General features: G+C 35.9%; 1 long non-coding RNA gene and 1 other non-coding gene across 2 annotated transcripts in view; both read left to right on the top strand.

Moving 5' to 3' along the window:
- The window catches only part of TRNAS-GCU (transfer RNA serine (anticodon GCU)), an 82-nt gene extending 7 nt beyond the window's left edge, over positions 1-75 (top strand). The window contains exon 1 of the tRNA in view: positions 1-75. This exon is cut by the window's left edge and continues 7 nt beyond it. This is a non-coding gene — a tRNA (tRNA-Ser).
- Positions 1-13,257, top strand: part of LOC136828514 (uncharacterized) — a 239,400-nt gene that overhangs the window by 127,619 nt on the left and 98,524 nt on the right. The window lies entirely within an intron of this gene.

Below are 13,257 nucleotides of genomic sequence, written 5' to 3' on the forward strand. Positions count from 1 at the left end.
TGGCCGAGTGGTTAAGGCGTTGGACTGCTAATCCAATAGGGTCTCCCTGCGTGGGTTCGAATCCCATCCTCGTCGTCGTTGGTTTTTTTCTCCCCATTGTTTGTGATTACTTTACTGGTCCTGCGTTAAGAAGTATTAAAAGCTGGTTGCATTTTAATAAAGAGTTAGCATGTCTCAACAGACCACAGAATGGGTTAGGGTACGCTTTTGAGATGGTAACTCTGTCAGGTGCAACCAGAAAACCGGCATTATTACAATAAAGCTTGATATAATGTAGTTACTTGGAAATGTGACTCTGTCAGCATGTAAACGTCTTTGAATATGAACCTTTCTGGATGTTTAATATCTCCATCAAAACGACAACCGAGTCTTAGAATTCTGTGCTTCCTTTCTGAGTGGATAGATTTTTCCTCCCCCATATTTCTTGAATTCCATCAGCCAGTTTGCAAAAGCGTGCACCCATTTCAGTCGGACTTCATCTAGTTGATTCCATTTTGAATAATGTTCCGATAATTTACTTTATTTTCAGTCCTTAATGCAACTTGACATAAAGCCGGTATTCTCATGGTTTTTTTTATTATATATATATTATATATGCTGTATATATATTTACATGATATTGTTGGGTGCTTGTATATTTCACTTTTCTGTTAACTTTCGCAATGGCATTTTTATTATTATTATTATTATTATTATTATTATTATTATTATTATTATTATTATTATTATTATTATTATTATGTTGTAATTTCAATACATTGTATTTGTAATCTCTCGCGTACATGAGGAATAGTTTTAAGTTTATTAATTGAATATCTTATTAGGAAAACATGTTGAATAGATCGTATTTTCGAACCCTAAAACTGTAAAATTGAGAATGAAATTAACAATGATCGAAACTCTGTGCCTCATGCGTAATTTTCTGTAGGTTCACGTTGTGGTTGTAAAATTGGTTCTGTTTTATTTTAGATTTCTGTGTATATTTTGCAAAATTAAGTTTTTGATTGACTCATTCTAATTCGGGTTACTCTCTCTCTCTCTCTCTCTCTCTCTCTCTCTCTCTCTCTCTCTCTCTCTCTCTCTCTCTCTCCCCGACAACCACTCTATCGTCGCTGAACGGATAGTAGTGTTGTAGTGTCGGCATAGTTGATAGATGGCGTTATCTCTACCATCAGTGGCCATACCGTCATAATTTTTCGGTGGCAGGGCAAGTGATCCAAGGGGGCCTCTAGTTGTTGTTGAGATGGTTGCGAATTCTGGACGATTTTTATCATTTCCATCCCCCTTGACACCCTCATAGCTCACTTTCTCATGTTCCCCTCGTCGCTTCTCGTTCATTTCTGATTTATTGGACGGATTCCACCATTCTCTTTTACTTTTTCAAGTTTGATGGTGTTGATGATAGTGGTAGGAGGGCATTGCATTGGGCCTCCTTTGCCTTTTTCATGTCAGTGACGGTTATATTTGACTTTATTCTTTCTTTTTTAATTGAGGGTTTCCCATTCGTAAGGGTAATATAATTTTACTCACATTGAAACACATTGAGTTTCTTTTTTATCTATTAATTTTCAGTTCATTTTGGTTGTTAAATAATGGTCGCTGTGAACGGTAAGATGGCAGTTTACAATATTTTCTCGTAACGTAATCTAGATTGTGACAGTTATATATATATATATATATATATATATATATATATATATATATATATATATATATATATATATATATATATATATGCATATGCATGTACACATACGTAAATATGTTTGATTTTAAATCATGAAAAGGTAAAACCGTGATGATTATACGCCCTTGTCTCTGTATATGTTTAGTTGCTGTGACCATGTCTTGGTAATAAGACGAAAGTACGTAGTATCTCATTGTTTCATTCTTTCCTTCGAGGCTATAACTTTGTTCATATATATATATATATATATATATATATATATATATATATATATATATATATATATATATATATATATATATATATATATATATATATATATATATATATATATATATATATATATATATATATATATATAGTATATTCTCCATTGGAAATTCTCTCTCTCTCTCTCTCTCTCTCTCTCTGAACAATGACAGCACCCCTATACAAAAGCACACATTTATATAAAAAGATGTGTCACAGTGTAAGTTTGAATGGTCGATACCATTAACAATAGTTTCCTCAACTCGTGGGAATTCTAGGGGTGTCTGGAGTGGCAGAGACTCTTATAGGATCAGGGTCTAACCCAAAAATTTTAGAGGCACAGAAGAGTGGACGGGGAAGGGAATAGAAGAAGGAACAATGTCGTTTTTATTGTTATTTTTCTCGCTCGTTTTCACCAGTTTCTCATCAAGATTCCTTTGTTGCTTAAAAGGACATTGATTATCTGGAAAGATACGGTTCCTCTTGTTGGCATTGTTTGGGAGGGTCCAGGAGGCCCTGGAGGTCGTACTCTATCATTTTTCAAGTGATCTTGATCAAACGCGTTTGTCCGGATTTCTAAACATCTCCTTTAGTGTTTCAGGCGTCGATTGTTATTGTCGGCTTAAATGTTCGGGGGTTTTTGTAAACAATTTAGCATCTCTGTTCGCCATTCGTTTTCATTTCATTAAACTTCAAAGAGTTCTATTTGAATCACTTTTGCTGCTCATTTAAAATCTTAGCTTCTCATAACAGGTATGTCTTCAGGGAAATTTAGTCTATAAAATGTCAACATCTACGAAACTTACAAAAAACACCCACACACAGATATGTGTGTGCATGCCCGTGCGTGCATGCGTGTTTGTATGCATTATGCTTGTTGCTTGTTGAGAAACAGAAGATTAATACATGGAGCCACACCCTCAGAAGGGAATGGACGAATATTGTATACTTATATACATACGTACAAACACACACATTTATATATATATATATATATATATATATATATATATATATATATATATATATATATATATATATATATATACACACACACACACACACACCTAAACTCACCCGAATGTACTGTTTTCCTAAATGCTTAATAAATGGCATGCTTGTCATGTCGTATTAAGTTTTTATCTGTTTCATAAGATGTTATATAGATATTATGATATTTTATCCTCTTTTGTCTTTATCGTTTGAAATATCTCTAAATGTAAAGTTTGCCTTTTTTGAATGGCAATAATAGAGGTTTACTATATAATTGATAGCATAACACTAACTTGAAAGAAAAGGGAAGATGACAATATCGAGTTTATGTGTCATGTTCAAGGTCTCACACTTACACTGGTAACATGAGTAATGTATTTCTGAATTGCCAGGTATGGTAATAGCTGTTGTCGAAAGAGAGTTATTACGTTTATGTTTCTTTTTTTTTTTTTTTTTTACACATTTCAAGCATTTGATAGTGCTTAATGTCGCGTTCCTCTTGCAGTGCGTTATCTTTCTCAGGGTTTTTAAAACTCAGGTTCTCGACCAATTAGTGGGTCGCAAAATAAGTAAAATGGGTCAAAACAAACAGAAAAAAATCTACAAAAAAATGAAGCTAAACCAAATATGCATGTTGCATTTTTCTTCTTGTGTTCCAAACTGGAATCAACTACTTATGAAAAACAAGCACGTCCTCCTCATTAAATGATAAATTCAAAAATATTGTTCACAGTGCTCTTTTTGCTAAGCTTTTATGCACAATGTATCTTTTCATTTTCTATATTCTTCCTAAAAATAGAAATATGCCATTAACTAAACAGTTCTATCCATAACTATGTAATTATCATGTGTCACTCATACGTAAAAGAACATAATTTGTACATTGTGTCTGATTTATTACATATAGGCATACTGGGTCGCAGTACAAAACGCAGTTCTTGCTGGGGGTCACAGGAAGAAGAGTTTGAAAAACGCTGAATATTTACATGGTTTTATACGATTGTTGCTGAATGTATTGCACTTGTTATGGTGGATCGTATACTCTCTCTCTCTCTCTCTCTATCTCTCTAGTCGGTAAAATGTGAACGGAAGGTTGAATGCATGGTCCCGATGTTCACAAGCAAATACACTACGCCCTACGTGGGGAGAAGAAAGCGCTTGAAAGTATGAGGGGGAGGGAGAATTTCCCCCTGACTGAACCTTTTCTCAAGAGAAAGTGATTTATTTACCTTCTCTTTAATCTATTGATCCCTTTTTTCACCTTCTTGTATAGGACACATCTCCGATTATTCGAAAGATTTGTTTTGGGGACTTATGTTCAGAAGCTTTATTTTCTCTGGAGCCATGACGTATTAGTTCATGTATTACTATAGGTTTCAGAATTTCAATTTCCTTGAATAAACTGATATTTAAGGTATTTGGGAGAGTGACTGGTGGTGGTTTAACCTTTGTTTGCTCGTAAATTTTCATTCGGAGTAATCTGATTTATTCAGTGAAACGATATTCCTTTAGCTAAAACTATACGATAAAGTGGATGTTGAGTTCCAGTATCATTGTGTAGAAAGCTAAGCACATCCCTGTTAAACACGTTGGTGAAATTTTTGGAGCACTGGTTGTTAGTCTAAATAAAAGTCCATGTTTATGAAGTAGGTAAATTTCAAATGTGCTACCATGGTATTTGCACTGCTTAACGACATCTTGAAGAACTGTTGGGATAGTTTACGCGAATGCCCTTGCCTGATTGAAACCAGTAAAAGGAGCAAGATGGAAAGGGAACGCCATTTAAGCATTAAAGGAGGCAATTATCTAAGTTTCAAGAAAGACGGAAGATAGAAGCAAATACTAGAGTTGTGTTGCCGGGAAATAGTTTAAAGCACACAAATGCGAGAATCATACTTTTATCAAGAATATTAAATCAGCACTCGGAAAAGCTGAACAAAACACGTTCTAGAGCAGACTTGCCCATTTAGATATACAGTCATTCCAAGACAAGTTTGAATATACATGACCCAATAAGTGGGTAGAACTGAAAATGTGTTTCATTTGCGCTGAAGGTAGATAGTATATACTGTATATGTATATGTATTTTTTCACTATGTCCTTGGGATGAGGTTGGTTGCTGCGAACCCTGCACCAATAATATTGAATGGGTTCCTGCTGGACCAGACGCAACGATGCTCAACTTTGTGAACAGTTGCTCTCGTCGGAATGTAATTAATTTAATGTTAAGAACACTGCTATAAAGTAGAATCTCAGTTTCTTACATGGAAACTGATGCAAATCTCTCCGATATGAACTAGAGTACATTCGGATTCTTTGCTAGTAGTAAAGTCGATTTCTTTTCTTTAAATCTTCAGCTGAAAACCCTCATGGGCGGAGTTACCAGACTATAAACCCAAGAGGGCTCCAAAAGAAAATCAGCCTGCAGAGCGGGACAAGTTGTATGTGTTGATAGACAAATAAATATGAGGGAATATAAAATAAAACCGAAACACCTGATTTCAAGAGAGTTGAGCAGAGAGTAGAAATGAATTTGCTCCTTGCTTAAACATTTGAAGATCAGAAGATCCCACAATCGAACTAGGCAAACTGTTCCACATTGAAGTTGTAGCCAAAATAAAACTCCCAGCAAACTGAGCATTATGAAATCTGATACTAGTAAACGACACCGTTTGCAGGAGCAACCTGCCTAGTGTTGTGAGCAAACACTGCTAGGTCAGGTAAAGAAGAGTGCAGAGGATGTTGTAGTACATTTAATGCAAAAAACAATGAACGCACTTTACCTCTAAGCGAGAAGTCAGCGTTAAGAGTTGGCAAAATGAACATGACTAATGACATAACTGCATCCAAGAATTTGAGATGAGAGAAAGCACTGGAGGACCATACTGGAGAACAGTCCTCCAGACAAGGAAAAAGAAAAGAGTTAAAAAAACTTAGATATAAAATAGCGTCATCCTTAAATATTCCAAAACATTTCTGCTAAATACCAACTTTTAGAGAAACAGAGGAAGTAATGATACGTGTAGAAAGTAATTCTTAAAGTCAGTTTCTATCAAAATTTATATCAAAATTTACACTTACAATCTTAAAAGTGCCGCTTGATGTAAAACCATACCATATAAATGTAAATGAGGAGGCAAAGGCAAAATTGTTCTGGATCAACTAATTTTCATATTTCGAGTTTTGAAGGATTAAGCTTCATGCCCCTTAGCCTACCCAGATTTCTATTCAAGGATTCTGCAACCACAGATCTAAGGCACAGAAAAGGAACAAAAGCTTGAAGAGTAGCATCATCAGCGTATGCAATCAGTTTATTTTTCAGACCTTGCCTCATACTACTGGTACACAGTAAGTGGAAGTCCAGGAACACTACCTTAAAGAACTAATTTGTCAGACACAGACCTTTGGGTTCTCATTGTTAAGAATTCATTTAAAATGTGACTAAAATATCAACCCATTCCTAATAATCTTAGCTTGTAGATATGCTTTATGATCCACACGTTCAAATCATATGATCCTTGGCAACATCTTCAAAAGCACTCTGCAAGACAGTACATATTGACAAGAGTGCATCACAAGTACCACTGTCTTTACAAAATCCAAACTGTAATGCGAGTAGCAGGTTATTATCTTCAACAAACCTACAAAGACTCTTAGACAGCAGCTTCTCCAAAGCCTTAGATACAGCGAGGGTAATTGAAATCAGCCTATATTCGGAGGGGCCTGAGGACAGACTTAGTCCCTTAAGCAGTGCAGCAATATTTCCCTTCCTTCAAACAGAAAGAAAACTTGGAAGTCCGACTAATCTTCTGAAAATGGCATAATTTTCTGCACAGTAAAGTCAGCAATCTTTTTAAAAAAGATGGAAAAAGATCCCATCAGGGTCTATGTCACTGTAATTGTTGAGGCCCAGAAGTAAAGTGTTTACTTCTTTAGACCTGAAAGCATCTCAACGAAACTTAGGCTCTGGAAAGCATGACAGGCAGCACGGAGGACTCACCACACTATTTGATCACCAATTCTTGAACCAAAAATACTGCCTTCTTTTCAGGGCAGTATGCAGCAGTTTTCATACATGCCCCCCCTACAAGGGAAGGCATGTCTGTGTCAACTCCAAAAAATGATGGCTTGAGGGTAGACTACCGCTTATTGTCATCACCACTGGAGAACAAGATCCCCTTCACACCCTCATTATAACCTCTCTCTGCTCTCTCATCTGCAACCTAAGCCTGACTTATAAGTTCAATGAAATTTCACCAATAAAAAGTCTGATTGTCCCGACACAAACAATAAGCTGGGTGTTTTTCACAGTATGCAAACTTATATGCAGCATTAAACCATGACATATCTTCAAGAAGAAACTTGAGAATTTGTCATAAGATGACCATGTAAGTGCTTAATAATATTCAGACTTTTATAAATAATAATGCTCAATGGAAGCTGAATGAGATCATGGTGAATATCACTAAGTAATTATATTTACAAGAAAAGAATCAAAAGAAAATGGTTAAATGAATTATTAAGAGGCTTGCAAAGCCTGAAGATCTTCCTTCTGGAGTCTTGAATGGTGGCAAGGCACAGTCCAAGATGAGTCCACAGCAAACTGGTCCCTCTGCAAGAGAGAGTTAAACATTCCACACCAGTAAAGGAAAACATAACACATACAATGACTTGAGGCTGCACTGATGATGCCAAGGACTTGAGGAATGAATGAACACTTTACACTGGAGCACCAAACACTGGAAATGGCACTGGATAAAATGGCACAAAAGATAAAGAGTAATACTGGCACTCAGTAAACACTTCTAATGGCAAACTGTTGTGACTGAAAGGTCTTTACTCGTACTTTACATTAGGGGAAGTGGGTCTCTGGTGAAGAATGACGAGGGGCAATCACATGTGTGGCACTGTACACTAATAACATGGACGGTCTGTTCGAGGATGACTGTAGAACTGGATTCAAGTCCGGAGTCTCGTGTGGACAGGGGGGATGAGGAAGGGGGCCTCTCACCAACTCATAGCATCCTCCCGCGTGTGTACGGCTAACTGCAAAGATCTTCCTGTCCAAGCTCCTTTTAAGGCAACTGCCAAGGGTAGGGGTCCAATGTCGGGCCCATGTGGTGACCGGGCTGAAGATGTGTCATTTTCCAGGTGTTCCAACCATCTGCTTGTATCTCCCCAGGTATCCTGTGGAAAGACAATTCAGCCAGCTCAATCTGCCTTTAGAATGGTTGTTTTAAGCAGCTTCGTTGGGCTAGGCTGCGTAAGTTAAGTATATCGTAGTTTAACCAGACCACTGAGCTGACACTCAGCTTCTTATCCTTGCCCCTTTCGACCGTGCCATCTAAATGTCTGTCCCAGGTAAAGGAAGGGGACAGATTGGAATGTTGATAATTTTTATGTGTTGGTATCTAGGTCAACTGGGATCTGCTACGCAGCGATGATTCTACTCTCGATAAACTAAGGGCAAACTAAGGGTCATTATGCAGCAACTTCTTGTTATAATATATATATATATATATATATATATATATATATATATATATATATATATATATATATATATATATTGTGTATACATACATACATATATATATATATATATATATATATATATATATATATATATATATATATATATATATATATATATATATATATATATATGTGTGTGTGTGTGTGTGTGTGTGTGTGTGTGTGTGTGTATGTATGTATGTATGTATGTATGTATGTATATGTACATACACGCACTTATACGTGCATACACAAGCGTGTCTCGTCTAGACTTGTGCTATCTGTTGCATACATACATTATTTTCTTACCCTTCTCCGTATGTCATTTTTTACTCGATAGCTTGACGATGTTATTCTCCTCCTCCTCTTATTTTTTCCCTGGATAATACTTTTTATTCTGTTATCAGTGTTCCCGGCTTTTCTTATTTTTCCTCTTTCAGACTTTATTCTTTGCATCTCAGTTATACTGTAGTTATTTCTGTGTTAGCTGTCTCTCTCTCTCTCTCTCTCTCTCTCTCTCTCTCTCTGTCATATGTAAGTTGAATCGTTGTTTCATAATGTCTGTAATAGTTACATTTAAAAATTTCATATGTATTGTAAGTTGTGTTATGAGGATTATATCGATTCAGTATGTTCATATCTGCATGCACACGGCTGTTAGTATATGACTCGTATTATGAAAAGAAAAAAAATTTAAATAATTAGTTACATCCTCTCATCTACGAGACATTGTCAAATACTTTTAGTGATAATGTGTTAAAAAGACAAACATTTATATGCTGAAACTTACTTGTACCATGGATTGAAGAAAAATAGAAGCAGCTAGACCTTTTCAAGTCCAACAAACGGCAAGAAAATCTTGATGCTACCGACTCATGAGACAGTGGGGAATATTATGGGCGTTGTAGCATAGCCAGCACAAGGTTGGCTGGGCTTCCAAGACCTGTTGATCCATTGTGTGTAAGCCATCCATCAGATGGCGGGGCTGTTTTACACAATTTATCACCGAAAGCAGTTAGGTTTATTCTTCCCCAAGACCGTCAGAGGTACCACTCAGATATGCCTTCGTCCCGAGGCTTCCGAACTGGCGATGGATTCGACTGCAAATGAATATCATGTCTTCTCGTTTTGTACGTAATTAGAACAGAACAGTGGGTATTTGTGTCACGATCCCATTACGCACTATGATATATTGATGTCTCGGAATTTGGGCTGATATTTGAAGCTTAATATTCAAGGTTTTGTTCACCCACGCGTGCTTAAGACGTAGTATAGATTAAAACGGTAGATATCAGCCACTCAATCCATCCGCTTTCTTATCCCAGAAACTTATTCGTAAAACTCATGTCTTTGATTTTTTTCATGATTCCACCCTTTAGAATGTAATTTTCTGTAGATTTGTTTACACTTCTTAAATGTTTTAACTTTACTCTTGAGCTTCGTACACAATTGCTTCGCAACAAACACATGATTCACTTTTTTATCATTGGGGAAACCCGCTAAATATGTTTACTAAATTTTCTCTACACTTCATTTTAGATGCATCAGTTTGAAGTATGAATATAGTATTGACTGTTGTCCAATTTTTGGCTTTCAATTTTTTATCGGCCCACTCTTAGGGGAAACGGTCTTTGTTGCTGCGGTCGTATCAAGTGGTGCTAAATGGAAATTGAGTATCCCTTAGTGGCGAATTAACATGGCATTTGTTGCTTTGAATGTAACAGCGACCATTTTCTTGTTAGTGGAAATGGACTTATGTTCAAGAATACAATATATAAAGATCAGGTTTTTTCAACAATGTGCCACTCCCCTAACAGGGTGACTCCAGAGAAAAGACAACGCAACCGTGAGTGCCACATTCATACTTAACTTGCTGCTCCGTGAACAAACCCCTTGCTAAAAAAAAAAATAATAATAATAATAACAATCAGGGCCACTTCATACATCGCACAGAAGGTTCATCATCAGCGCATCAACACAACATACACTCACACTCGCACTGTGCAGTTCACCTCTATCGTGCAGATATCTTTTTACTCCGTGGATATTAAGATACTTTTCCATTACAGTTCTGAGTCTAACTCGACACTCTCCTAGAACTTCCAAATTATACACTTTCATCAAAATGTTTTGTTCCACTCCTTCTGCATGACCAAACTTTCGCCTGAGCTAACATAATCCCACTTAAGTGTATTTCCACATTGCTATTATTACAGTATCATAATTTTTATGTTTGTTATCATTAGTCCCTATTTCTTCTTATCATTTTGAAATGTTTAAATAAAACTTGGAAGGTAGTTCTTGGGTGAATATTTTTTCTAAGATTTTTTTACCTTGTCCTTTATATGATGTTCACTGGTCTATTTAGAGGCCACAAGTTCATTTTTCCATAAATCTTCTGCTTACTACTGTAAGTATGTCGTGAGATTGGTTATTATTTCCTCCATGTATTTTTTACTACTATATATTTTTCAAGGTAAGAGGTCAGTTTAAAGGACAACATTTTTATATGTTTTCTCTAGATCACAAAACTACGATAAATATGTGTCATCCTGACCTGTAGACTTTTTTGTGAATGAAACAGCAGCCTTTGATGGGTGGAGTATTTCACTCCCTTAAGTTTGCTAAAAACTATTTTGTTTATTAACTTAAGAAGACCCCATATTATTCTAACAGCCACCCCTATTCCTGTTTATGACTACTTCAACAAAAAATATGTGTAATATCAGCTATTAAAAAAAAAAAGTATAGATTACTATTAGTAAGTTCATGTAGAATGGTCGTGTATGTTCATCGGAAGAGTGCCAGTTGAAATCTAGTTATTAGTGTTGTTATTTAGTTTTCACTTAAAATTTTTCATTTTATAAATGGGGTCTTAAAACCTTTGCTGGTTGGATTCTAACACTAAATGCAGAAAAGGCACTGCCAGACTTGGGGTGATTTGCGGAGCAGATTACTTCTTGGAAGATATGAAAAGACATTGTAGTAAGATATTATTATGTGTTTTATGCACCAGCGAATGAACTCTGCTTAAACATAAGATGAACTGTTTTCAGATCTGACGGACGATCAAAAGAGTTATAAAAATTATAAATGGAGATGTAAATGCAAAAGTTGGTAGGGACAATGAAGATGTAGGGGATTTAATGAACATGTAAGGTTTTGGAGAGACAGAAAATGAAAATTGGGGTCAAATATAGTTTCTGGAGTGCAAATGGTTTAGTAATTGAGGGTACACTTTTCCAGCACGAGGACATCCATACATACTCTCGGACATCACAGGATGGCAGTCATAACCCCAAATATATCACATATCCATCAAACAAAGGAGAAAAAGAACATTGAATGGTAGAAGCTATAGAGGACCAGGTGTCGGCATATGGTCATTAACTTATCTTCGCCACACAAAAACTGAAATTAAAAGTACCAGACAAAAATGCTGACTAGGTATTTAGATGAAAAATAGTAAAGCTTTTTGAAGATGACCATTAAGAGGATTTTGTAACTGAAAAGGTGCAAACTGTCATTGAGGACTGGATCAGCTTCAGGAATGTATATCAGTTGACAGACAAGAAGTACTGGGATATTCGTAACAAGACAGAAACCTTGGATGTCGGATGGGCCTTGAAATACAATAAAGAATAACCAAAAACGAAAAGTACTGGAAAAAAAATTTTAAGCAGTTGGTCAAATTCAGAGTAGAATGTTAAAAATACTTGAAGAGTCCAAGTAGTCAAGTTAAAAGAAGCGCAAAAAGATTTGAGAGAGAATGCATGGAAAAGCAAGCAGATGATGGTAACAAAAGCCATTTATTCAGAGAAGGCCATTTGAATTAAGGGATGGATCAGTAACATTAAAAGAAGAAACAACAATTGATGGAAGATTTCAGTAAGGTCATGAATCTTAGAGGTATAGGTATACGGATGCCAATTTCATTGATATGTCAGAAGCTAAACGAGTAATAAATGAATTCGTCTGATTTTAAATTGGATTAAGTAATAAAGAAATTGTAGGTCTTGCTTCATTATTGTATACCAGTTAAATATGTAAAGCTAGGTAAAATTATCCATGAACAAAACAGATGCAGATGCGAAGTTAATGTTGATAGAGTCTTGTGAATTTTCGCAAATATTGGGTGCTACAAAAGAATGTTAAATCACTATTATGGTTGCCTTCTCATGGTTCTTTTTAGGGAAGAAAGTGGGTGGAGACGGAAGAGAGGTTTTTTGATTGGAGTGTCGACAGAAACTTGACAAACATAGAATGTACAGGTGAAATAGTTTTAATCAGCAAAGAGCCACACTTAACAAAACTAGCTGATGATAGCGCATCTCATGTTTAGACGGAAATATTGACTATAGAGTATGCTCAGAGGGATGAAATAATACTAGATGGAGGAGTATTAATAAGGTTTAGTCTTTCAATATTCAGAAGCGGTGATACTCAATACAAGTTCTCCTGAGTTGGGGTTTAAGACTAAACAAGGCAAATCAAATAATAAGCAGGCAGGCTTAATAAGACTTTGAAATTAAATAGCATGAATTTGCGTACGAAAGTAATACCAAACATTAATTGTGTGTGATTAGTGTCGTACAGACGCAAGTGATGGTATGGCAATGAAATTATGTATATATTTTCTTTTTGAGAATCGCCTTCAAGAAGAATACTGGGAGTCAGATGGCAGGATAGAGTGAGAAAATATGCCGTAGATGAAATAATAATGGAGGGGAGATCAGAGCACCAGGAACTTTGGAAGAACCATACTGACTTAGATGAAATTGACGAGGCTGAAAGATGGAAATAAGTGGAGAGTT

Source organism: Macrobrachium rosenbergii, chromosome 43 (assembly GCF_040412425.1).
Source record: "Macrobrachium rosenbergii isolate ZJJX-2024 chromosome 43, ASM4041242v1, whole genome shotgun sequence".
Taxonomy (NCBI): Eukaryota; Metazoa; Arthropoda; class Malacostraca; order Decapoda; family Palaemonidae; genus Macrobrachium; species Macrobrachium rosenbergii.